The 26,496-nt window shown below is 41.7% G+C and overlaps 1 long non-coding RNA gene across 1 annotated transcript in view; it reads right to left on the bottom strand.

The window, feature by feature from the left end:
- Positions 1-6,641: 6,641 nt before the first annotated feature.
- The window catches only part of LOC138845899 (uncharacterized), a 68,092-nt gene continuing 48,237 nt past the window's right edge, over positions 6,642-26,496 (bottom strand). The window contains exon 3 of the long non-coding RNA XR_011383208.1: positions 6,642-6,909. This is a non-coding gene — a long non-coding RNA (uncharacterized lncRNA). The remainder of the gene's footprint in view (positions 6,910-26,496) is intronic.

The raw sequence follows: 26,496 nt of genomic DNA, 5'->3' as shown, positions 1-26,496 counted from the left end.
TTTGGCAGACAAGGAAAACAGGCAGTGAGATGGTGCAGTCTGCAATACTGTGGTTCTGAAGGAATGAGTGTTCATGTGGTCTCCTCCCGCTTGGAACCAAACCTATATCATTTGGAAAACCTTTACTCATGGAGCAGAAGCTGAGGGAGGCACAATATTCCAGCTGGTTTCAGAAACCGTTACCAACAGCCACGTCACCTTTCTCCCTCCCTTCCTCCTTCTCTTTTCTCCTTTTCCTCTCTTTCTTCCTGTGTTCCTTCTTTCCTTATTCCTTCCCTCCAAGTAAGTGAGTTTCTGATTTCCCATTATTTTTAGTTCCCATAACTTGTGCTTTGCTTGGAAAACTTTTTTTTTTAATGACAACCAAACCTTATTGGAAACAATCAAGAACTGGGCTTTTCCCTCACCTGACCTTGGAGCAGTGAGGGTGGAGGTAACAGGGGTGGGCATTTGGCTCAGTGGTTAAGACATCACTGGGATACCCATTTCCCAGTTGGAGGTACCTGGGTTCAAGTCCTAGCTTCACTTGAAGTTACAGATTCCTGCTAATGCACAGCCTGAGAAGCAGCAGTGATGAATCAAGTCCTTGGGTCCCTGCCACCCATGTGGGAGACCCAGACTGAGTTCCCCACTCCTCACTTCAGCCTGGCTCAGCCCCAGCTGTTGAAAGCATTTAAGGAATGAGCCAGTGGACAGAAGATCCGTCTGTCTGTCTGTCTGCCTCTCTCTCTCTCTCTCTCTCCTTCTCTCCATTTCTCCCTCTCTCCCTGTCATTCAATTAAAATGAAACTACACTTATAAAAAGTGTTTTTAAAGATGGAAGGAACTAAATTCTTTCAGAAGGTCTGTTGCCACTGTCCTCTATGGTCTGTCTTTTACAGTAGGAACCAGGAGACAATGGAGCAGAGACAGCATCCAGCCCCAGGGAAAGTGAACTTTCTAGAATGAGGCAGCTTGCGGCAGCCACACCAGATCAAACAACTCAAGGTTCTGGGCGGGACCCCAAGCTGAACGGGAGGAAAGAGACAAGAATATGATGCGGAATGACTGCTCAGAAAGAAGAAACTCCGTAATTTCAAGATTGTATACGTGTGTATTGAAAGAAAGTAACTTTTATAAAGAGAAAGGATTTTTAAATTAAATTAAATTCTAGCTAAAAGAGAAGCATATAAAATCCCAGGAATTTTTAATGGAAAGTATTTCTCAGACTCTACAACTGCTCCTGGGCTTTTAGTCATCTTAAAAACCTCCCTAGTAATAAAGGGAAAAACATTATGAGCTTTGAGTTTCTACAGCACAGCTGATGCTAGCCTGCCTGTCTGTGAACACTGACAGCAGTGACATAGGATTTCAATTAGGTTCACAGTGCCACAAAATATCCTCGCCACAAAATGGAAAAGGCCTAGAATAGGTACCAATGTTTGGTTTATCCTTGGGCATTTTAGTGCATTGTTCCTGATAGAATTCCAGTAGCAAAAATAATCACATCCCCAAAGGCTCAGCAGAGTCGAGGCTGGAATGATATCTGACTGATAAATGAATGAAGGGATGGATGGATGAACAAGGGAATGAAGAACATCAGTCACATGACTCGACAGGAACTCTGAAGTGAAATGGTTGAGCTCAGGACAACATTTGCTTCCATATGCGTGGTGCCTAGGCTCTGCCTGGTGCAGAATGATCATTTCATCCCTGCCAGTTTTTAATTCTCAAAGGAACTTTGTGAGAATTGGTTGGGTAACACCTCAAAAATATTTTGAAGACCTGAGAAATGTAATTTCAAAAAAATCTATGGCCCCAAGTACCAAAATTACAGCAGAAGTTGCTTTAACACTTCTTAGCTGCTACTTTAGTTCTACGAAGAATAAAACCAGAAAATTTATTTTCCCTCCAATCTTTCTACTTAGTCACATGATCACACCCCAGAACCAATAAGTAGGTATATACCATGACGGTACTGCTTATGAAACATCATTTGCTTCAATTCTATACAAAGAAGTAGTCTTTAAGTAGTTATTCAAGTCATGGTTTAATAATTATGTTTAAGTAGACTTTGTGAAGGGAAAATTATTTCTTAATTTGGTCATTTAAGTTAGCTATCATTCACTAGGATCTTTAGTGAAGGAAAACATAAAACTGATTTTTCTCAGTGTTAAGTACTTAGCACATTGGTCTGGAAAGGAGCCCTCCCTCTAAAAATACTTTAGTTTAATGTAATTTTAGTGTAAATACTAAAACTACTCAGATATCTATCTCTGATCATCTGAGTGTTATATTCAGGCATAATACATTCTACACTCAATTCTAACAAGGGGTTTCCAGATAATTGAAACTAAGCAGCCAGTGTATTCGTACCTTCTACCTCGACTTTGTTTATAACTGTCTAACAGTGAAAATAAAGGAATAGGTGTGTGTCTCGAAGTCACCCTCTAACGTCGCAGGGCTCTGTGGGAAGGTTAAGCATGTATAGCAAACTATAACAAGAAATATCTACAATTATCCTCAAAGCCAAGAGAGTTTATGTCTCTAGTGATCAGCTTGCATGTGATTTTCCTTGTGTAAAGGGAGAATTCTAAATCAAAAAGAGAACTAGAAGATCATCTAGCACAATATCCTCATTTTACGGATGAGGAAACCAGGCTTGCAGAATTCAATTTCCATTTTCAAGGCTTCTCAACTATTCAGTGAGCCAAACCGAAATGGTACCAGCAAAAACAAACAGACTTTTAAATTACACTTATTTTAGAAATGTCACATTTGCCCTCGCAAGCACTTCATGTGCTGTTTGAATACTTCACACAGGAGCTGAGCTTCTGAGGAAAGAAGACACAGCCCCTTTGCTGATGACAGTCTTCCAAACCCAAGATTAGCTACAAGAATTTCGTGGGGTTAAATCAATCTTGCTGAATCTTTTATGTTTACATTTATTTATTTACTCATTCATTCATTTTATTTGCAAGGTGCAGAGACAGAGAAACAGATCTTCCATCCACTGGTTCAACCTCCAAATGCCTGCAAAATCAGGGTTGGGTCAGGCCAAAGTCAGGAACTCAGAACCCACTCTAGGTCTCCTACATGGGTGGCAAGGACCCAAGTCCTAGAGCCCGCGTGGTAAATGAGGTGCCCAGCAGCCATCAGGTTCTGAGTACATTCTAATACCCAAGGGCTCGGGGGATGGAGGAGAGGAGAGCAGAAAAGCCAAAGGCAACTCCCCAGTTTCTGGCCCAAGCAACGGGCAGGACGAAGTTGTCTTTTCTGAAGTGAAAAGGGAAAAGGCAGGAAATGGGACGGGGTGTGGAGCAAAGATCGGGCATTCAGTCTTGCACCTGTGACTTTCCACGGAAAGGCATGTCATGTGCAGGTGGATATTCATGTCTGCAGAACAGGAGAACGTTCAGATCTGACATGAACATTCAGGAATTGTCTACATTTATTTGGCACAGGTAAGACTTGAGCCACTTTTGCTAATCTAAAAAAAAATGCAGAAATGGCATGCAATACACAAGTTGCATTTAACTGTACTTCAATGTCCTCATAAAGAAAAAACTAAGAAAAATATCATGAAAGAATTAAACATACCCTATCAAATTTTACAACTTACTCTGTGGTGGGTTTCTTTAATGATCCCAAACATTATGATCCACTGATTTTGTGAATGCAAATACAATCCATCTCCACAATAACACAGGGCTGCTTCCTTATACCTTTACCACCTCTTTGGACATGCACATCAGGCTGGTTATTACTCTTAACAGTCGTTGTATCAAAGACATCCACACCATGGATTCCTACATTAACGTGACATCTGATTACTGCTTTCTTCACCTCCCACAAGCAGGGAAAATCAAGAGGTCTGGGATGTGCAGTAAGAGAGGAGACCCCATCGCCTTCAAGACTTGCAGAGGTTTGACTGACGATAAGTAACATCTTGCTTTTTCCCTGAGAGAGCAATTCAGAAAATACCCAAAAGATGTGTGTCGTGGGTATGTAATACCCATTAACAAACAATTTAAGGATCAATTAATTAGTCATTAAACTTTCCCTATTAAGAATTTTGGCTTATATCTCCATGGTACAGTCACTAATGAAAGCCACATATGCTGTAGTCTCATTTCCTTTGAGAAATACATATTAAAATTTTTAATTAGCCCCTTTAAATACATTAAAGTATTTGACATTTAGAATATCTTAAATAAAAATTCCCACTTAGGGTTAGGGATTCCTTCCTTTTAAAAGACAGAGAAAGAGATGAGTCCAATTAATATCTATTCTTGAAAGGAAAAATTCTCCTCATGGTTTGATTTTATTGAAAAATCAGAATGGTGTTGAAGAAGATACTTAGCATGCAAAAGAAAAAATCTTTGGAAAGAACTGAAGTAAGTTAGTTACACTGCTAGGCATTTAAGAGCGAATTCTTGTATCAGAACAGGACTGTTGGACTTGCTGGCTTTGCTTGTAGATTCCTCCCTCTGCTGTTTTTTGGATATAATTAAAGGAGAAGGGGGATGGTAAAGCAATACCAAAACAACACAAGTGGAGGCACCTGTTAGATTTATTTTGTTTTGGCAATACATAAAGGTAAACTAAAAAAGAAAAATAAAAAGAAAGGCATATGGAAGAGGAGAAAAAACAAAATTTACAGAGGCATAAGCTATCCAAATATACAAAACACACTAAAAACCAAAACACTGTATGCAGAGACCATCATTAGTGAATAAACCTGCATGAGACATATGTCCCCCACCTTCTACTCTTATTACAACAGACTCAAGTGTCCTGCATTAGTCGTTCAGTCAACAAATCTCTATCAGCTCTGCCTGTATTGCTGCACTGTGATAGGCACTAGGACTGCAGTGGGGAACAATATCACAGGACTTTCTGTCCAGGGGAAAGATGCATGATAAAGGGTGCAGTGCAGCTGAAGCAAGCCATGAGGAGTGCTCGTAAAGAGGAACCTGGGGCATCCCTTCTCTCTACTCATACCATGGCCACCTGTCACTGTGAGCTCTGCTACCAGTGTCTGATACTCGCCCTTTGCCCAGTAACTGTCACTTGGTCATCTAAGGGAGTTTAGCATCTTCCTGCCGAAGCAAGGGAAGGTTAAGTTCTCCATTTCTTGGTTTGTAATAGCCACAAATTGCTCCTGCAGATACTTAAATTCCCTACCCCCTGCCATTCCCAGAAAATTATAAGCCATGCTTTCTGCTTTCGCGAAGCTGATCCTCCTGACTCCTGAGCAAGGACAGACGTGAGCATGAATCATTCGAAGCAAGATCACCGTGTGATGAAGCATCCAAAGTCAACATTTGGAGGGGCCAAGGCTAAGCAGGGAAATGTTCAGTATAAATCAAAGAGCTCCCAAGTGAGCAAATGATATCTGAGATGGCCATAACAGTGCTTAGAATTTCACAGGTAGACAAGAAGATAAGGGAGCGTCCAATGTGTGGAAAGAAAAGTAAGAAACTCATGTGCGTGGCAAAGTAGGATGAGAGGAAGGCACGGCAGACGTCTGGGCAGGGAAGGAGCCCTCTATCAGCCCATGCTGCTGTTTGCTCATTGGTGTGTCTGTCAGGTTCATGTCTTTGAAAATATCCCACACTGAAAATTTGTGACAATGCTAAAGATCCTTTTTAGGACTTAATATATGCTCATAAAGGGTTTTGTTGTTTCATAAGTCAGTACAACTACAGCCAACTACAGTCTTTATTTAATTTCAACAACCACAGTCTTAATTTAATTTCAAGCTTCCAATTTCACCAGAGATCACTCTGTCACAGCAAAGCTGAACCCACCATTACTGTTCAAAAAAGATTCCATTCTCACAAAGTAATGACATGCATATCAACATCATCTATAATACTTAACTATCTTTTAATTTTTGGTTTGAGATTTCTGTTAGGGAGAGATGGTATATCACTTTTATTAAAAAAAAAATCACAGTATCTAACATGGTTGTTATCACTTCCTGCAGGAATATTACAGTTTATGAAAGTCCAGAATAGCACTATAAATTCTTAAAATTCAGAGGAAGAAAAAGAATGTGCAGAGGGGATAAAGGGAGGGTTAGGAAGTGATATTGTTCCATTTCCTTTCCATGTCTGGAAGATATCTCTTGAAAAGTATACAAGAAGTTCAAGAATTGAGATAAGAAACGTATTGTTTTAAACTCATATGAATGCACACACTAAAATCTATATTTCAATAAAGCCTCTCTAACTTCCAATTAAAACATTTGAATCTTTTACTCTAGTGGCATTCTGTTATATAAAACTTATCAGAAATCACAACTGCTTTAGGAAAGTTTTACACATTAGAAAGTCTCTGTGAACTTTCATCACTGCTAAATGTAAACTAGTTTTAATTTGAAATCTGTATTCAAGTAGCATTTCAATTTTTTTGAGTTTTAATGCTGCCTTCTTCCCACAGTGGCAACAGACATCATTTAAAAATATTCAGTTTCCTTCATTATGTATTCCACAAAATGAAGCCTGAATCTCACTGATATAAAAGCACTTAGTAGATGTAGTGATACCAAAAATCTGACCTGATTCTATCTAGTGTAAGCAGGTAAGAGAGTAGCCTCCCAATAGGACCTGGGTCCTCAGATGTGACCCACAGATAACCCTTGTCCCCAGACTCACCATGGGATCTCGTATGATGGACAAGAAACAGCTGAAGTCTTCAGTGTTTGCATAGCAGGTGGGAGCTTGGGGTGTCCTGGAAGGAGGAAAGGTTTGGGAGCTCAAGAGCCCCTGCTCTGCTTCTCAATGTACGGGAACTTGAGCAAGTCATTGAATTTCTCAGGACCCAGGTTTCCTCATTGACAAGACGAGAGATCCATGATTCCAGTCGTTATTTGCTTTGTAGTCACACACAGGAAGGATGCACAGGTGCTCCATAGAAAATCATCTCAGAAAGTTCCAGAAACAAAATCAGAAAATAGCCACATGCAAGTCCCATTTCCTTCATCCCTCCTCTCCTTTGCTCACAGCCATAGGCATGTGGGGAGGGAGAGGAGAATTGTTGGGGTGTTGACTCTGAGAAGATCCCAAATAGTCTAGAAAGAATGGAGCTTTTAGTTTGCTCCTGTTTGCTTCTAAATGGGTCTCCTGTAGTCACTCTTTAACACAACTTACTCAGCAGCTGCTGTGTCAGAGGGAACTGTGTCTTTGTGTGAGATGGAAGACAGTTCCTAAATTGTCTCCACAGAGTTCTCCCCTGTCCATAATTCTCTGAACATGCAGTATAAACCGACACATCACTGTAGGGCATGTTTAAGGTATACCCATTTCCTCTTAGATTACAAATCACATTCTGGAGAACAAAGCACATTATCTGTTGCTTGGTATTGAGGGCTCTTCTGAAGCCCAGTCCACAGGGCAAGGCTTTTCACGTACGCCCTTAATAAGTGTTTGCTTAGGAATTCATAAATCCATGTGGCAGGGAGATTCCATAACAGCTCCTGTTGACCCTCTGCCCCCTGACATTCATGCCTCTGCTGGCCCCTTGACTTGGGCTGGTCTCAGTGACTGAACAGAATGCAGGAAGAGATGGGATATCCCTCCTGAGGGTATTTTACAAAGGGAATGCGGCTTCCCTCTTGGTTGGTTTCTCTTGTTCCCTCTCAGGCCCTTCATCCAGGGGAAGCAAGTACCTGTGAGGTGAACAGCCCTGTTGAAAAGCCCCACAGTAAAGAACTGACAGTCCCAATCCACAGGGGCCACAACCACAAGAGGACGCCACAGCGGACCCTCCCCATTTGGAGCCCTCAATGACCTAGCCAGACACTTGCTTAAAAAGCCTATTTAAGAGGCAGAGACACACAGATGAAGAGACGGGGAAGGAGGGTGCAGCGAGGGACAGTCATCCACTGGTTCACTCCCCAAATGCCCACAATGGCCAGTGCTGGACAAAGACTGAAGCCAGAAGCTGGGTATGCAATCCAGGCCTCCCCACATAGGTGACAAAGACCCAAGCATATGAGCCATCACTGCAGCCTCCCATGGTTTACATTAGCAGGAAACAGGAATTAGGAGTGGGGCTAGGACTTGCACCCAGGCATTCTGACATAGGATGTGCGTGTCTCAAGTATTGTGCTCACCACTGTGCCAAACGCCAGCCCCACTTTAACTGCTGTGTTGTGAGCAATTGAGCCACAGGATCCAGTCAAGCCTCACCCAGATTCACAACTCACAGAACCTGGCATTATAAATGTTTTTTGTCCTAAGCCTCTAAATTTGGGGACAAGTTGTTATTCAGCGATGGATACCTAATACAATTAGCAATGTAATGAGAATCTCCAAAGGAGCATTTAATAACCAGGAATGTCCAAGATTCTGGTATTGATTTGCTTTAAGATATATTGAAGGGGGAAAAAAATCCCTTCCTCTGTCTTCCTCACCAGCCCCCACACACACATAAAGTTTTAGTTAAAACGGACCACAGAAGTGTTTCTGATTTTGTTTTTCCCCATACCAATATTCAGTCCATTAGGAAGATAAATCTTTGAAATCAGAAGCAACTGGAGAATGGAGGGTCCATGCAGAACTGTAGCTAATGAAATCATTGATGATCTGGTTCCACCACAGGCATAGCCCCAAGAAACCCAGATGGAGAAGCTAAAGACTGCTGCTTCCCCCAACCTCACAACCCACTGACTACTGAGAGCTTGTGCCCAGAATGCTGCCCTGAGCACCGCGAAGAACAAGCAGATGGGAATGATATGAAGCTTATCCCACCTCAATTTAAAAACTCCACCTCAACACATAAAAAACATGAGACTTCACCTTCATTCCCCTATTGTGAGTTAAGCCTGTTTGTCCAGACAGAGGAAACATTAGGGTTCATAGCAGGCAGGCCATGGAAAAAAGAAGAGTGTATTTGGGATGCACCTTAAAGCCTCAAAACCTTGAACTACATTTTGGACAAAAGACGAGAAATATCACGAACATCTGGGTGTTTCATTAAAGGCCATGTGTTGAAAATAAGCCATTCTCTGCTGCAATCCACTGCTATGCACCAAAGATGTAGGGGGTCTTTGGGGCTCCTTGTGTGTTTTGTTCTGGAGCTTTCTCAGCTTTGTACCTGCCTGTTCACCACACATCTGGGGCACTTGCTTGTGCACGTGTGCAGTGTTATAGAACTAGTACATTCAGGTTCACCATCTGAGGACAAAACAGTGCCAATCCCAAAGTGTTGCAGCCATGACTTCTTGCTTCTCCAATGACCAGGAAATCAGTTTCTTCTTTCTCCTAGATCCCATTCACCCTGACAAGTATAAATATCCTAGAGGTAAGGTTTGCTTGCCTTTGATGTTGCTCCTGGAAATCCATCTTAGACACTGCATGTGCTCCAAGTCAGTGCACTAAGGATTTGCACATCATGAGTGGACCAATGTGGAGAAATCCCCAGCTAAGGGATGAATGGGCTGTCACCTGAAAGTGCCTGATGGTTAGGAAAATTCACCTCTCTAGTCCTGTCTTCCAACACAATTCCCTCACCTCTAGGCACAATGAACTATTTATACTTTCTGAACATGAACTATAAGTGCTTACCATTGCAAATCATGTTTCTCTGTCTGAGGCTTTTACTCCCAGCCCACAACTCTTAAGCCTTCGTTGTACCCAAATATCACCTTCTTAACCTGCCTTGGATGTAACACACATCTTCTTTGACCAAGTTAGGTGTCACCTCTCTATTTTCCAATAGCACATCCTAACTTCCCTACTGTAGCACTCATGCAGTCTAGTGTAATCTCTTGAGGCATTCTCTATATTCCCTGTGGATTACACATTCCATGAGGACAAGATTTATTTTATTTATTTGAAGTGCTACAAAGAGATAGGGGGAGAGACACAGAGAACAGGATCTTCTATACACTAGAACTATCCACTAGTTCACTCCCCAAAAGACCTAATGGACAGGACTGGTTCAGGCTAAAGCCAGGAGCCTGGAATCCAGGTCTACAATATGGGTGGCAGAGGCCTAAAAACCTGAGCCATCTTCACTGCTTTCATAGAAGCATTAGCAGGGAGCAGCATCAGAAGTGGAGCCAAAGGGACTTGAACCTGTGTCACAGAATGTGTATATATATATATATATATATGTCTATGTACAAATGCATATATATGTATATGCATATATATTAGTGTATATATATATATATATATATATATGCCAGGCCCAGAGCATCACATGAAAATGCCCAATAAGTGGTAGTTGTTATTAATAGAAAGAACAGAAAAGGAAAAGAAAGAATAGAAGGGCTGTCAGAAGCGGAGAATGTAGAGCACCTGGGAAATAAACAGAAAGGGAATCACAAACTGGGAACAAGGCACTCGATCAATGAACAGGTGAGTCCCATGAAAGCTAAAATCTGTGGCAGTAACATAGTGGTAGCTTTACCTGTTGTGCCACAATGCCAACCCCATGCTCTGTCTATCTAGATCAGCAGATTGTCTACCACACAGTTGGCCATGCGTGCAGGATGTATCAGTTGTTCAAATTTCCAAGCATAGGATGGGGCTGCAGAAAGGACAGGTCACATGACTGTGATGAAATTTACAGATAAGACTGAAAGCCTGGAAGACTGTGTGCCCGCTGTGCATACTTGCTGTCCTCAGTGCAAGAAGAAGTTAGGGGAAACTTGTAAGCAAGAGGACAGCAGCAAGTTGGTAATAAAGAGGGTCTGAAACAACAGCAGGGGACTGGAGACAAGAAGAGTGATTGCAAGAGATGCATTATTTAAGAAGTTGTATTTCTAAGACCTGATGATTTATTACAGGTTTAGGTAAGGGAGTAGGAGAGTAAGGATGACTCACAAAATTGGTTAAAATGGAAGATCTATGGGGAATATCTTCATTTTTCTCTTACATGAGAGAGATGAGTGCTGTAAACAATAGAATGGCCTTGGGTATTCAAGACTCAAAAGTTGTCTGTTCTTCATTACCATGTGTCTTGATATCGGCAGTTCAATCAGCTGTAGGAACAGTTGCACCCTCGCAGTTTGGAGAGTTCAAAATTTTAAAGACTACTTTGTAATTAAAATAGCAGAGAAACAAGTGGGGTGCTTTAAAAAGTATAACAAAAAATAAATCATCTTTAACAGCTTTAAGAACTGGGTAGAAAGTAGGAGTTGAATCACTAAATCCTGACTTAGAAAAATGACATATGAACTGCCTGTTTTTCTCATTTCTCCTTGCCTTCTGATTACTAAGAACTTTAACAAAGTTGAGAAACAAAAACAAAAACCAGTGTCTTTCAGGAGATGTTTATCCAAGTGGGAACAGTGAAGAAACAAGATTGTAATCACAGTGAGCAAAGATGCACTTGATGAGCGAGAGAAAGTCTCAGACTCTGAGAGAGGAAATAGATTTTGGAAGATAGGAGAAAGGGACACGAGTCAACGGCAAAACCTTGCATGAGAGTCAGGGATAGGGTTTTGGAAGAAGCCTGAAAATCAGGAGTGTTGAGAAAGAATGGTTGTTAAGAAAGTCTAGAAAAAAATAGAATGGGAAAAGGGAACCAAACCTGTGGTTAGAGGAAAAAAAATTATAAAGCAGCACCCCACACCGCCCCCTCCTCCGAGTTTTGCCCTGAGCTGGGAAAGACAGAAAGGCCGAGAACAGAAAGGCTGCTCTTATGACCTTATTTAACTTTAATCACTTTCTTAAATGCCTTATCTCCAAATGCAATCAATCGTACTGGGAGCTATGGCTCTGGTGCGTGAATTCGGAAGGAAACATGATTCAGGCCACAGCAAGGTTGCTATCAGAAATATATGAAATCATGCAAAGCACATTATGTCTAGTGCATAGCAAATGCTAAATGAATGTTAAGTAACGTTAGGGATGAGATTGTCCTTGTAACAGGCATCATCTTGGAGGTAACTCAAGTTTCTTCTTTTCTGTCTTTTTTTTTAACTTTTATTTAATGAATATAAATTTCCAAAGTACGGCTTATGGATTACAATGGCTTCCCCCCCATAACATCTCTCCCACCCGCATCCCTCCCCTTTCCCACTCCCTCTCCCCTTCCATTCACATGAGGATTCATTTTCGATTCTCTTTATATACAGAAGATCAGTTTAGCATATATTAAGTAAAGATTTCAACAGTTAGCTCCCACACAAACATAAAGTGAAAAATAATAGATGATTTTTTAAATGATGATGAAATCAGATCAGACCTATTGTCATGTTTAATCCCAGCGAGAGTCAAGTTGGGAATTAATAATTTCTTCTTTTTTTTTTTTTTTTTTACAGAAGATCAGTTTAGTATACATTAAGTAAAGATTTCAACAGTTTGCACCCCCATAGAAACACAAAGCGAAATATACTGTTTGAGTACTCATTATAGCATTAAGTCTCAATGTACAGCACATTAAGGACAGAGATCCTACATGAGGAGTAAGTGCACAGTGACTCCTGTTGTTGACTTTACAAATTGACACTCCTGTTTATGGCATCAGTAATCTCCCTATGCACCAGTCATGAGTTTCCAAGGCTATGGAAGCCCCTTGAGTTCTCCGACTCTTATCTTGTTTAGACAAGGTCATAGTCAAAGTGGAGGTTCTCTCCTCCCTTCAGAGAAAGGTACCTCCTTCTTTGAAGACCTGTTCTTTCCACTGGGATCTCACTCACAGAGATCTGTCATTTAGGTTTGTTTTGTTTTTTTTTTTTTTTTTTTTTTTTTTTTTTTTTTTTTTTTTTGCCAGAGTGTCTTGGCTTTCCATGCCTGAAATACTCTCATGGGCTTTTCAGCCAGATCAGAATGCCTTTAGGGCTGATTCTGAGGCCAGAGTGCTGTTTATAATGAAAGGACTAAGAGTCAAAGGGAGCACATAAACAAGTCTAGTACCTGTTAATACTAACCGATAGAATAAATAAAGGGGAGAGTGATCCAACATGGGAAGCGAGATACTCAGCAGACTCATAGAATGGCGGATGTCCTAAACAGCACTCTGGCCTCAGAATCAGCCTTTTCTGTCTTTAAAGGAGTGCTACAGATAGAAAGGCATATGTTTCCTACAGATCACCTCCCAGAAAACTACACAGTTGCCTGTTGTATTAAGATATTTGCAGGCCTGTTTTATAACACTGAGTGATACACAAGGAGGTGTCAGAGGAGTGGAGACATGGTGAGATGGCAGGAGGAAGGGCCAGAAGACAGGGAAGAGGATAAGAGCTGATTCCTGCAGGGCCACTGGTCTTACCACACACCCCAAAGTCTACAGCTAAGTCAGCTGCTGAAAGGAGGCACATTAGAGATGCCACCTCTAGGGGTATTTGTGGCACATTTCTGCTGAGGATGAAACAAACAAAAAAAGTCCTTATTCCATACATTCCAATGCTATGCCTATGCCATTCCATTCATAGGAACCATGGTAAACAAAGCAGACTAGCATCTCAGATGCTCACAATCCTAATAATCCTGTAAATGGCTTCCAGTTTGGAAAACATGCTGTTTCTTTCGCACAGAGACTTCTGGACATATTGTACTGAACAGATGAGACCAGTCATGGGCTTAGCGGTCCACTGAAATACAAAAAGTATCCGTAAAAACCCCATGAAATTTCCACTCCATATGCTAGAACTTTAAAATACAGATAGGAGATCATGTTTTTTTAAAAAATGGGAAACTTTGAATAGTTTCCTTAAGTTATCATAAACAATGAATTTTTAAACTACCTCCTAAAAGGGGTGAAATGTCTTAAGTTGAAATAGTGCCCCCCTGGCACTACAATAAATATAATGTTCATCATTTATTCAGTGCCCATAATGCCAGACCCTTTGCAAATTCCCTTTCTCTCTCTCTTTTATTCCTAAAAATCCTATTGGGTTGCCATTAGTTTTTACTGTTTTACAAATCAGTAAATCAAAGAGCTTGTCTAAGATTATACAATTAATAAATGAATGTTAGAATTAAATCCTTAACTGACTCCAAATATTTCTCTCCCTTATGCCAGACTCATCATAATGCTTAAGGTATTGGGATATGTGAGAATGACTAGGAAAAAAATGGGCCAAGAAGATAAGAAAAAGATGCTGGCATTGATTTTTAAATCAATGTATTTATTTTACAATGTCATCCTTAAGAGTATTTACTTACTCAAATTTTTTAAATCGCTTGAGAAATGCCTCAATACTGAAAAAATTGCACTACCAATCTAGTCACTTGATCATATAATGGGCTTTCTGCATTAGATTCTAGGGTAAAATATCGGGGTTTCAATTCAGCATTGCTACTTCCAAAGTGTGTGATTTCAGAAAAATTGTTTATCACTTCTTAGAATCCACTTTCAAGAAAGCATTATTACCTATGACACAGGGAAATTTTAAGAATTACATAAAATGAAGTCCACAAAAGCATAGTAAACTGCCACATTAGCACTCAGTGTTTATATTTTAAAAGTTAATGAAAACATTGCCAACATCTATTTCTGAATAAAGGCAAACAAGAGAGACTGTAAGAATTTTTCCAAAGAACTAATGCTTAAGAATTAGGACTCATTACCATATAAACTCCAGACACAATCAAAGTTGTTTTCAAGCTTCATTGTTCCAATCTAGTTTATCTCTTTTCTCCCCCAGTTATTTTGATGGGTGTTTCACAAACTATGCAGACTTCAATAACTCACTCTCTAATAATACACTCTGGGTAATTGTTAGCTTCATGAAATGCAATTGCCTATACTTTAAGTTATAATTAAAGACATTACTTAAACCCTCAAGTGGCCTTTGGAAATCTGAAAATGGAAGTTGAATTCATAAATACTAGGGAAGAATAGGAAATCCCAGAACCCTAAATCAGCAGACTCAAATGCTTCTGAACTCAAATGCAAGAGAGGCCTCCTTTTGCTTTTGTTACAGCCACCAGACTTATACAGAAATTAACAACAGTGCTGCAATTACTAAATGAGAAAACTGGACCCACTGAGATTGTTCTTCAAAGTTTAACACATTTATTGCGGAAAAAAAAACTAAACAAAGGAAATGGAAGTTTTAAGACACATCTGTTGAGTAAGGGCCAACATTTGTTATGAAGAAATTCACAATGTGCCTCTGTGGCATCTGGTTGAATGAGAATGCGTTTTGCTAATGAGACTTGGTCGAAGACTTGGTCATTCTGGGACCATTGACCTGCTTTCCCAGAATGGTATTGGCTACTGTCAGAAAATGAGTTGAATCACTATAACAGAATGACACATAAGCTATTGCTGTTACAGAAAGCTTGAGTAATCTATTATGTTTTTTTTTCTCAAAGAAATCAATAATTTATCTACATTTTAACAACATTGTCAGAAGCCATCCTAAAGCCAAGTTAAGATAATCTCACCTCAAATTCCCGGTCCAAGTTCTATCTTAATTTCCAACATCGCTTAAACCTTAATTCTCTACGCCTTACATTTGTATTGAGATAAGCTATATATAACACAAATTCTACCTTTCCTACCAACACAGATCATCAAGAGGTTAAATTTAAGCCTCTAAATTCAGAACTAAGCTCCCCCTCTCTAATAATCAAGTCTTGGTTTTTACCAAGTATGTCCAATTTAGCATATATTTTTTTAAAATTCTTTTGGCCAGAGTAGTGTATAAAGACCAGATATGCTGAGATGAATAAGCCCTAAATGCTATCCTCGAAGACGTCACTGAGAAGTAGGACTCGTGTGACACCTCCATTTCGTGAAACGTGGATGGCCTTTGAGAAGACTCGTGTGACACCTCCATTTCGTGAAATGTAGATGGCCTCTGAGTTTTATTTCTGCCCACTCTCCCTTCCAGACCCATCCACTCAGCTTTTCCTTCAGTTCATCTGTGCCTACGTCCCTCCACAGAACATTATTGTCCTGTAGACTTGTTTTGGTACTGTTTTGAAAAGATTAATAGAAAGTGGCCTCAAATTGTTTCCAAAGTCTCATTTTACAGATGAAGAAAATGAGGTCTTTTCAATTCTGGTAACAGAGATGATTAAGAAATTATAGGCCGGCGCCGTGGCTCACTAGGCTAATCCTCCGCCTTGCAGCACCAGCACCCCGGGTTCTAGTCCCCGTCGGGGCACCGGATTCTGTCCCGATTGCCCCTCTTCCAGGCCAGCTCTCTGCTGTGGCCAGGGAGTGCAGTGGAGGATGGCCCAAGTGCGTGGGCCCTGCACCCCATGGGAGACCAGGAGAAGTACCTGGCTCCTGCCATCGGATCAGCGCAGCGGGCTGGCCGCGGCAGCCATTGGAGGGTGAACCAATGGCAAAAGGAAGACCTTTCTCTCTGTCTCTCTCTCTCACTGTCCACTCTGCCTGTCAAAAAAATATATATATAATCTCCTTCCTGATAAGTGACATAAAAATGTATGACAGAATCCAAGGAAACAAAAAAGTTCCATACAGAGTCTTTGCTTTGCCTGCCTCAACAGAAGGAAGGAGGACTCTCCAGCGCCAGTAAGACAAGCAATTCATTCTATCAGGAACCACGAGCTCCAAGTAACACTGCCACCCTTCCTAGACATTTTGGGCCACGCAATTCATCAGATGTCTGACTGTCCCAGGCCCTGCTCGGTCACTGTGGGCTGAGTCCATAGTGGCCATAGAGGTGCACTGCTGGGGTCTCTATCAAAAGAACTACACATGGATTCATTTCCAGGGTTTCTATTCTGTTCCATTGTTCTACACATCTATTTTTGTGCCAGTACCAGACTATTTGATTATATCAGCCCAAGTATCACATGCCCTCTCTTATTTGCAATAGTTGATTTATAGGGAGAGTGTAAACATTGTATGTATGTCATATCATGTGGTATATAGTTAGAAATTGCACTTAACTGAACCATACCATTTAAATGGCAATATACTCTTATTTCACTCATTTAAAAAGGAAATGGGGGGGCCGGCGCCGTGGCTCACTAGGCTAATCCTCCGCCTTGCGGCGCCAGCACACCGGGTTCTAGTCCCGGTTGGGGCGCCGGATTCTGTCCCGGTTGCCCCTCTTCCAGGCCAGCTCTCTGTTGTGGCCAGGGAGTGCAGCGGAGGATGGCCCAGGTGGTTGGGCCCTGCACCCCATGGGAGACCAGGAGAAGCACCTGGCTCCTGCCATCGGATCAGCGCGGTGCGCCGGCCGCAGCGCGCCAGCCGCGGCGGCCATTGGAGGGTGAACGAACGGCAAAGGAAGACCTTTCTCTCTGTCTCTCTCTCTCACTGTCCATTCTGCCTGTCAAAAAATAAAAAAAAAATAAAAATTAAAAAAAAAAAAAGAAATGGGGGGAATAGGGAATAGTGAGGACTCTCGGGATACTAATCATGTTTTGTTCTTGATTTCCGTGTTGGTTATGGGTGTGATCAGATGATGAAAAACTCATTTTCTGAATACTTATCTTCATTTCTTGGTGTATATACTGTATTTCAATAAGATGTGAGTTTTTATATACATATAAAAAGAATGATTCAGGTGGGTTAGTTCACTGTCAACCACAGCTCTGCCCCTGGGGACTCTTATCTTCCCTAACTGGCCTTGGCTCTTGCCTGAGTTCAGCGTGAGTTACTAGAACCACTCCAGTCCTACTCGTTCCTGGATCTTCTCATCAGCAGCCTTTGACTGAGGAGACCCCACCAGCCTGGCGGATATTTTCTCACCATGCTGAAGACTGAGCTTCTTCCCATCTGACCCTCTCTTTCCTTTCTTAGTGGACAAGTGACAAGCTTGCATTAACCGCCAAAGACACTCTTGCTGCATCCTACTCCTTTATCTTCCCGAGACATTTCTTCAATACAAGATCTCTTGCAAATTAATCTCATCGTGGTATCTGCTTCTCCAAAGATCTGAAATAATACCCGAACACATCTTTCAGACAGGGTTCATCAGTTCAAAACTTGGTACAGGCATTTGGCATAGCAGTTAAGATGCCATGTCCCGTTTTGGTGTGCCTGGGTTCAGGTTCCAACTCCACTTCCAATTCCAGCTTCCAGCTATTGCACACTCTAGGAGGCAGCAGGTGATGGGTCAAATGATTGGATTCTTGTCAGCTAAGTGAGAAACCTGAATTGAGTTCCTCACTGCCAGCTTCAACCTGGCCTAGCCCCTGTGGTGTGGGCATTTGAGGAGGGAACCAGTAGATGGGAAATCTTGCTATATCTGTCTTTCTGCCTTTTAAATGAATAAAACAAAGGCCAAATTGGACAATTAGTATTAAGCCTTTCATGCGAAATCATTTTATCAGTGGCATTATACTCAAAGAGAAGAAACATCTTACTGCAGTTTGGCTGCTAAATATTCAGAGATAAATGAGTCATGCACTCAGCAGGATCTAGGTCCTGTGGGCCTAATTTCTGGCCCAGATCATTTCCAGAAGCACACACACACACACAAAATAAAGACAGCAAATCAATCAACCTGAAGGCAGTTAAAGTGTAACCATAACCTCCAGGTGATTTCAGAGAGCTTATAGCCTTCCTCTGAACATTCGGATCTGTCAGAGTTTTGCCACCAACTCTAGAGGAATCCCTCATTCAGAATCTGGGAAATTCAGTGGGTTCCACTCTACATTCCAGGAGTAACACAGGCCTCTTCCTCTGAACAGAAAGTGGGGGACACACCGACTGTGCTGCCTCAAGAGTCCCAAGAAAGATGCATGGACAGATGCACCCCCTCTGAAAAGCTGGCCAATCTACAACAGGAACAAGGCCAACATCAGCCAAAAACAAAACACAGCTAGACATCTTAAACCAGAAGATCATATGGGCTCATAGCCACAAGCAAAAAAGAACAGTTAGGATATACATTTATTAGGATCCTTTTTATGTATTTCCATTGTGAAAAGCGATGATTTTCCTAACTTTAGCAAAGCCAATGCTTTTATACTAATTTTGATTGCATGAGAACCTGAGAGGAATGTGTTCTTGAGGACAAGCTTTGTCTTTTTGCGTCAGGATATTTTTAAAAGCTGGCAAAGTGCTTGGCACGTTATTAATGTTTGTTGATTGAATGAAAGGCTGAATAAATGAATATAAGCGAAATTAAGACATATTTCTTACTGACAGACACTAATGACTAAAAAAAGGCTTCCAACAAATGAGCAGGGTTGACAATTAAAGTGTAAATAGCAATCTAATGAATGTTCTAATTGATCTTCCCTGCTTTAAAATGTAGCCAGAATTTTTTAACCTTGAGATACAATGCTCAGCAAATTAGTAGACTGTCCTTGTGTGAAAATCTCTTTAATCAATCTAATAGTTTGTCTACTCAACTACAGACTTTAAGACTGCTGCCAAATTAGTGTTTTGTTTTGTGAGTCTTAACAAGAGTTATGACTTAATAATAGATTCATATGCATAAGTCGAGCTTGGCACTTCGGACTTTCATGAAAGTAAAGAACTTACGTTAAATGTTAAAGAAACAGCTCTTCAAAGGTAACAAAACTGGGAGAGAAAAGAAAACTCTCATTCTTTCTTGATGATTCTCCCTCCAAGAAAACAATAAACCCTTAATGTCAGAATCAGGTTTTAACAAGATGTTTTATAAAAATTGATTTTTTTCTCTTCAGATTTGCAGAGGCCTCGAGACAAAGGCTGCAGAACATTCCTTCAATGCACCGAGAATTCTGATACTATCTATAAACAAGGCTTGTTATGAGGTGGTTAAATTTTTTCTGCTCTAACCAGACCACCCACCTTTAACTAGGCAATAAAGGAGATGGGAGGCTGGAACTGGAATTTAAAAAGTGCAATTTGTGAGAGCTCTTGATGGTAGCTGAGTCCCTCTCACTTCCCACTGAGGGAAAGGGCTGGGGACACTGTCTTCATTTCAAGCCCAGGGAAAGGACTTTCAATGGGACCACATTGAATGCTCAGGGGAGGTCCCAGGTGCTGAAAGAGGACAGTAGATTTGGGAAAGCTTACTCAGACTGAAAATAAAGAAAGACAGCAACAGAGTTTTTGGTGCAAAGGATGTGTATAGTGACTATGAATTCAAGAGAATTCTAAATACCCCCCAAAATAATGGCATAGAGGTGCCAGTAATGCTGACTGACACAACTGCACCACCAGGCACAGGGACCCAGGGAGACCCTTGCAAACAAACAGCTATAGTGGTGGATTTCTCTGGCTATCAGAAGAACTGCAGGTCAGATACCCCAGTGATTCATGGTTGGAGGTTGGGGAGTTTTAAAATAATGCTTTTAAAGTTTTCCAGGAGGAAGTGTCAGCTTTAAAAACCCACCGAGCTCAGAAAGCACAGATATCAACTAATTTCATACTGGCCAAATAACATCTTTGCTTTCTTCCCTCTTACCTCCCCGCCCCCCTCTCTCAGCTCTCACCAGTCCCAACGGGATCAGAAACTGCAGTTGGCCAGCTGGAAGAAAGAGGCAAGAGATAAAACCTGAGACAGAGCTCACCCTCTCTTCCCTCCCCACTTCAGGCTGCTACTATCTTGCCCACTCAAGCTAAGACAGGTGACAAGACTCAACTTCTACTAACATTCATGTTATTACATGGAGGCGACAACTTAAATGGCCAAAATAAAACCCTTTGGTTGACCAGAAGAGCATAAAAGGTCACTCACTCATTGTCTGAAAGTGACCCAAAAAAGCCCACTGTGCCATTACTGGAATGCAGCCAGGGGCAGAAAAAAATTTGTCCATCTGAGCATGCTGGAAGAAGTAGGGGAAAGATTAAAGTTGTCTCGTGGTCCCATTATAAGATCCTTGCTTGTTCACTAAAATATGATTGTTTTCCTACATCAAAATTCCAGTAAGTTCTGTTTTCAAGTCTTCATAATAGGTATCCCAAGAAAGAACGAGGAAAATGTTGCACACAATTGTTTGATAGCCATGTGGATCAACAGGAGAACAATTAGGGGCAGGAGATGAAAGTTTCTCCAGTCCAACCCACCAAAGCCCATTCCTTTCCTTTGACCTGGTCAGGCAAACAAGAGCGTGAATTCCTTTTTGTTGTCCTGAGTTCAATGCCAGGTGGCCTCTGTGCCCACAACGATCTCTCCAAATCCAAGTTGTTTTCTGATGGGTAAGAGTCATCTGCTATCCCAGAGAGCCCTGGACTCTGTCTACATCCCCTCCCATGAGCCAGGGTCCCCTTCCTGACACACCAATCTCCTGGACTCTCAAATGCTCCCCACCTGACACCAAGCTCTAATTGCTCTTACTTGCACTTCCTCTGCTCTTCCCAGTCACAGCCACCCACAGGGGCGGGGGAAACCTCCCAGCCCCTTGCACTTTGGACTTCAGCCTCTACCCATCATCAGCCTGTGCTTCTGAGGCCCCAGGATGCCTTGCAGCTGAACCCATAGGAAGTTGGAGACAAACAAAAAAGAACTTGGAGGAACTCATTTGCAACCATTTCTTGTCATGAAAAGTGGTACAACCGTTAAAGAAGAAAGGTGGGAGAGGAAAAATTGGGGGCTTAATAAATAGCCTTCCCTTCTCCCATAAGACCAGGAAAGTAGCTACAAAGTGTTCTTAATGCCACTCAGTGGTTATCAGTTCCAATCAGACTCAGGCCAGGAAGATGCAAGGATAATCATGAAGTATGAGGTGCACCACAGCCCAGCACCAGTTATCTCCAAATGTGTTCATTTATTCATTTGCAGTAACAGCCTAAGAAATCAGTGGAGTCATCTCTAGTAAGTAAAGGAGTGAAATAATTTTCCAACTCTCATAGTCAGAGGGCTAATTCAGAATTCAGAAGGAACACGAACTTGCTTACAGTACCCCAAGAAGAGAGGGCAGGAATTCCACCCGGCTTTAATCACTGTCCACAGCAAGTTCCCTTAATGATTTCCAGCTGCCTCCTCTTAGGGTGCTGCCTTCACAGAACTTTCATACGAACTTGGAACATTTTAATGCACCAAAAAAAAAGCCCTTCTTTTCCCTCAACTGCCTTTTAACTAAAAGCAGATTTCTCTCGGATTATATAAAAATATGAAGTAGAAGGAGGTGGGGGTGAGGGTGGGCCGAGGGGGTCTGTCTTGCACTCTCCACAAACCATTCCAGAAGAAGCACAAAGGAAAATGTGGAAACTCAAGGAGAAGTCCCCCTTGTAGAAAGTCAGAATATGTTTTTAATTCAACGTACTATTACATTGTGAAGTGAAGAGAGACTATTCAGAATGAAGCTACCATTAAATAATTAAGTCCAAAGTCTAATAGGGTTAAAACTGTAAGTGTGTGTGTGTGCGTGTGTGCGTGCGTGTGTGTGTGTGTTCAGTAAATTCATATGGGAGTGTTTACAGCCAAAACCATGCTAACCAAAGAGCCTGTAACTCTAAGCCATGCACTGCTTTGCTTCAGAGAGAGAAACAGAGAACAATGAAAACATACAGTACAATATCATAAAAGATTAAAGATTAACACTTGAATAAGGCAGTTTATTACAAATCATGATCTTGGGGTTTCAAGTCCCCCTAGAGCCATAATTTTCTTTCCAAGTGAGTTGTGTGTTCTTTAAAAGCAAAGAGAAGGGCCGGCGCCGTGGCTCACTAGGCTAATCCTCCGCCTTGTGGCACCGGCACACCAGGTTCTAGTCCTGGTCAGGGCGCCAGATTCTGTCCCAGTTGCCCCTCTTCCAGGCCAGCTCTCTGCTGTGGCCAGGGAGTGCAGTGGAGGATGGTCCAAGTGCTTGGGCCCTGCACCCCATTGGAGACCAGGATAAGTACCTGGCTCCTGCCATCGGATCAGCGTGGTGTGCCGGCCGCAGCACGCTGGCCGTGGCGGCCATTGGAGGGTGAACGAACGGCAAAGGAAGACCTTTCTCTCTGTCTCTCTCTCTCACTGTCCACCCTGCCTCTCAAAAAAAAAAAAAAAAGGCAAAGAGAGACTACTTGTAAGTCATTTTTTCTTCCCCCACCAAGCCCTAGCACTAGTATCTCATATATATTAGGTATTCAATGATTCAATGAAAGCATGTTAAACTGAAAACAGATCTTTGTTTTATATATATATATATTGTTTTATATATATATAATATACATGTATATATATAAGTGTGTGTGTGTATATATATATACCCATTCTGTATGGGTATATATATACACATATACATATATACATATATATGTATATGTATATGTATGTATACACACACACACATATGAATGGGAATAGGAGAGGGAGGAGGAAGAAGGATGAGAGCATGTGCGAGACAGAGGAGAGGGTGGGAACTATCACTATGTTCCTGAATATGTTCATATGAAATACATGAAATTTGTATACCTCAAAAAAATTTTTAAAATAAAAAAGCACGTTAAAGTAAATGAAAAAAAGCTTTAAACAGTAATGTAAATTCAGCAGTAGGATATGTGGAAGGAGAAAATAAAGACAATAGGAGAGTAAGTAAATTAATAGACTACTTTAACCTTATGATTCCATGAATCTATGGTTTCTTCAAATATCACTAAGCGTTCCTAATTTTTACTATATGGCTGAAATCACCTGTGGTAGGTCTTGAAATTACTGTCCTAAAAACTATCCCAGACCCCTGTAAATCTAATCTCTATTTAAGAAAGAGTTCTATAAATTGACCTATTACCATGTCTTACCAGCAAGGTCAGTGAGGAAATCTCTGTATCTACCCAAATTCCTTCACAGGACACAGTGAATCCTTGAGGAGAGCAGTAGGGGAAAGGTTCTAAACAATCATAACAAGTTAGTAATAATTTTCTACTTAAAATCCACAAAAGGCACACAAGAGCTACAGGAAATGATAGCTAGGTCAGCCTTCATCTTCATTCATTTTGATAAGTATTTTTGAACACTTAGGAATGAGCAGGTGTCAAAAATCCATAGATTTTCCTTATAAACCTTCTTTTCTATCATCTAGGGACATCTGATGCTGCAGAATTTCTTCCTATAAAGGCCCCAGAGGGATAACAATCCTGTTGGGTGGAAAGGATGCCAGCTGTGGTCCTGAAGCTACTGTGTGAATGTTAAACACACTGTTTTACTTGTCCTGCACCTTTACTGGGGAGCACTTGGACAGTTTAATTCCCCCATGCCACCTGGTACTCTTCCTGTGAAAACCTGCTTTTAACATATTTCTGAGCTTTTATTCTGAATATTTCCAAGCACTCTATGTTGTTATCACGTTCCAGTGCCAACAATTGTGTAGAGGGACCCTAATGTGGGTAAACATAGATCTGAAAAACAAATTCATCAGTTTATAGTTGCCAGATTTTGCCTAGTTATAAATCCCAGAAACTGTGTCTGCTTTATGACCAAATTCAGTATTCTTTTCATTCCTTATCATTGCAGCTGAATACCAACCACAAGCAATCATTAATTTTCAAAAAAGTGTTCTACAAATGAAGTCAATTAATAATACAGAATGTGGCTGGCGCCGCGGCTCAGTAGGATAATCCTCTGCCAAGCGGCGCCAGCACACCAGGTTCTAGTCCCGGTTGCCCCTCTTCCTGTCCAGCTCTCTGCTGTGGCCCGGGAGTGCAGTGGAGGATAGCCCAGGTACTTGGGCCCTGCACCCCATGGGAGACCAGAAGCACCTGGCTCCTGACTTCTGATCAGCGTGGTGCACTGGCCGCAGCACGCCAGCCGCGGTGGCCATTGGAGGGTGAACCAACGGCAAAAGGAAGACCTTTCTCTCTGTCTCTCTCTCTCTCACTGTCCACTCTGCCTATCAAAAAAATAATAATACAGAATGTATCTTACATCTGTACTGAGTATTTCTTCTTTTCATTCACTCTTTTTTTTTTTTTTTTTTTTTTTTGGACAGGCAGAGTGGACAGTGAGAGAGGTCTTCCTTTTTCCGTTGGTTCACCCCCACAAGTGGCCGCTACAACCGGCGCGTTGCACTGATCCAAAGCCAGGAGCCAAGTGCCTCTCCTGGTCTACCATGTGGGTGCAGGGCCCAAGCACTTGGGCCATCCTCCACTGTACTCCCGGGCCACAGCAGAGAGCTGGACAGGAAGAGGAGCAACTGGGACAGAATCCAGTGCCCCAACCAGGACTAGAACCCGGGGTGCCGGTGCCGCAGGCAGAGGATTAGCCTATTGAGCCACGGCACCGGGCTCATTCACTCTTTCTACACATCCCTACTCCTATTTCTTCCCATTCTGCTTCCAATCACAGACATTAATAAATTATGATTAAAAAATTTCCTTTTCCACACGATCTTTTTTTTTTTTTTTTTTTTTTTTTTTTGACATGCAGAGTGGACAGTGAGAGAGAGAGACAGAGAGAGAAAGGTCTTCCTTTGCCGCTGGTTCACCCTCCAATGGCCGCCGCTGCAGCCGGCGCACCGCGCTGATCCTGGCAGGAGCCAGGAGCCAGGTGCTTTTCCTGGTCTCCCATGGGGTGCAGGGCCCAAGCACCTGGGCCATCCTCCACTGCACTCCCTGGCCATAGCAGAGAGCTGGCCTGGAAGAGGGGCAACCGGGACAGAATCCGGCGCCCCAACCGGGACTAGAACCCGGTGTGCCGGCGCCGCAAGGTGGAGGATTAGCCTATTGAGCCACGGCGCCGGCTTCCACACGATCTTTTAACCTTCTTTATTTGATGATCTGTTTCTTAGCTTTAGAGACAGTGCTTGCATCTTGCCTTCCTTATGGCCAGCATGGAGCCCATAGGAAAAATGAAGAATTGAGTGTTGAATGATACAATGAATGTCCTGAAACTTGAATCCTGGATAAAGGGTATGAAGTAAATCTTCAAAAGTTAACAAATGAATTCTAAAGCCGTTTCAGATAAACTGTTAGCAAGTCTTCAAGTCTAGAATATCTAGACTTCTAGAATATCCTCTTGGGAGGGTCCACACAACCCTGTGAGGGTGTAAACACAGCTGTTGTTCTCCCTGGGATATGACTGGTTTTGATTTATTGCACATGTCCACCTGCAAGGCTTCCCAGAGCACATACAGTCATAATCGCCAGAGTCACCTGGTGACAAGTGAGTCCCTCGGCCCCATTGCTCACCTGTGTCAGAAGCTCTCATTCATCTGCCAGGCACTGCAGGACTGCTCCTAGCCTCAAGGCCCACAAACTTAGACTTTGTCAAATCAAATGGGCAATAATTTACAACACAAGTATCTTTTATAGAATAGTGAGTTATTTCTTTCTTCTCCATCTTTTTTCCTCACAAAATAAGTTCCTAGAATTACAGACCACATATAGATTTGTAGATGGGTTTTATTTTCTTAAGAAGACAGGTGCATTATCATCTCATGAGTTATAAGGAAGATGAGGCAGGGAATGGAAAGAATCTAAGTAAACATATCAATGTTCTCCCAAAAAGGACTCCAAGTTCATGGGTTTATTGCATATAGTGATGGGCAGAAGATTCTAGAAGGTACAAGTGTAAAAGAGGAAGGAAAGACAGTGATCCACAAGGGATAATTATGAAATTCTGAGATTCTAAGTTCTAATCGAGCTTTAAATCAGATCATATTACCTATACTTACAATTTATTTTACCTGTGATGCTTTCATTTGCCTGTAAAATAATGCATAGATAATATTAGGCCATGTGCAGAGAATGCTGTAACTGAAA

Source organism: Oryctolagus cuniculus, chromosome 16 (genome assembly GCF_964237555.1).
Source record: "Oryctolagus cuniculus chromosome 16, mOryCun1.1, whole genome shotgun sequence".
NCBI classification, from domain to species: Eukaryota; Metazoa; Chordata; class Mammalia; order Lagomorpha; family Leporidae; genus Oryctolagus; species Oryctolagus cuniculus.
Note: the sequence above shows the minus strand (reverse complement) of the source record. Positions and strands in the feature narration are given on the sequence as shown.